General features: G+C 34.6%; 1 protein-coding gene across 2 annotated transcripts in view; it reads left to right on the top strand.

Moving 5' to 3' along the window:
• Positions 1-234: 234 nt before the first annotated feature.
• LOC138003064 (uncharacterized) overlaps positions 235-1,029 on the top strand; it is a 28,561-nt gene continuing 27,766 nt past the window's right edge. The window contains exon 1 of one of the 2 annotated variants that reach the window (XM_068849009.1): positions 235-354. The gene's annotated coding sequence lies outside the window, so the exon portion shown is untranslated. The remainder of the gene's footprint in view (positions 355-1,029) is intronic. The other variant, XM_068849010.1, reaches the window with a different exon arrangement.

Here is a 1,029-nt window from a genome sequence, read left to right as displayed (position 1 = left end):
AGTGCCTTCTGTTTAGACTCTCTGGGTCTCGAGCGGTTTAAAACAGGAAGACGGAAGTAAGAATGCGGAGTTTCGGTCTTCTCAGAATGAGTCAATTAAGCACCATCACCTGAATTGTACACATTAACATTGTGGCTTAATCTTATCGATATTCTCAGTGATCGAAACATGCAAACAGTCAAACATTTTGTATGATTATGCTTCATTAATATTTAACAACGTGTAAACAGAGGCTTTAAGTTGATGTTGTTGGAGATAAACAGGTCATTTTGCTGAGCAATGTGAAACGAACAGAACGTCAGAGAACAAGTTGTCTTAAAAGCATTCCTATCTGGACACGCAAGAAGTGATTTAGTAAGAGATTTAAATATTTTGTTGAGGTTGCTCTTTAATACATATATTAGTCTTTTTTCCTTTGCCTATGACACACGGTTCAACATCCTCCACCATTTGTTGCTCAACAAATGTTGAACTGAAATGTTGCTCAGACGTGTTGAACGGAATAGATCTGGTCTCTGTTTTCGTTCAACAACGTTCATCGTTTTGAATGGTATATTTTAACATTTAACATGGCATGACACACTGTTCAACATTTGTTGTACAACAGCTGCAACATTTGTTGATCAACAAATGTTGAGCCATCTCTTTCTTGAATAAGAAGCCGTTGGCGAGTTGTGTTTCGTTTCTGTTGCTGTTGCGGTAGGCAAACATATTTTATGCAGTATTCACTGGAGAAATCTTGCTTCAGCAAAGCAAATTTTGTTTGTTAGTTTATTTATTTATCAAGAAACAAAAAAACGAATGGAAAATATTTTTTCTGTGGTAGTTTTCTTGTTGACAAAGTTTCACTTGTCCAAAAAATCCGTTGATTAATAGAACATTAAGGTGATTGTTACAAGAAAATCATAACTATTGTTGGTGGCAATGAAATATGTTTAGTTGATGTTTAGTTGCAGCAACGTTTAATTTGCAAATATATTTGCAGTCCACTTAAAGTTTTTTTAATTTTTTTTTAAACCGTGAACTACT

This window comes from Montipora foliosa, chromosome 5, assembly GCF_036669935.1.
Source record: "Montipora foliosa isolate CH-2021 chromosome 5, ASM3666993v2, whole genome shotgun sequence".
Lineage (NCBI taxonomy): Eukaryota > Metazoa > Cnidaria > Anthozoa > Scleractinia > Acroporidae > Montipora > Montipora foliosa.
This window is presented reverse-complemented; position numbering and strand designations above follow the sequence as displayed.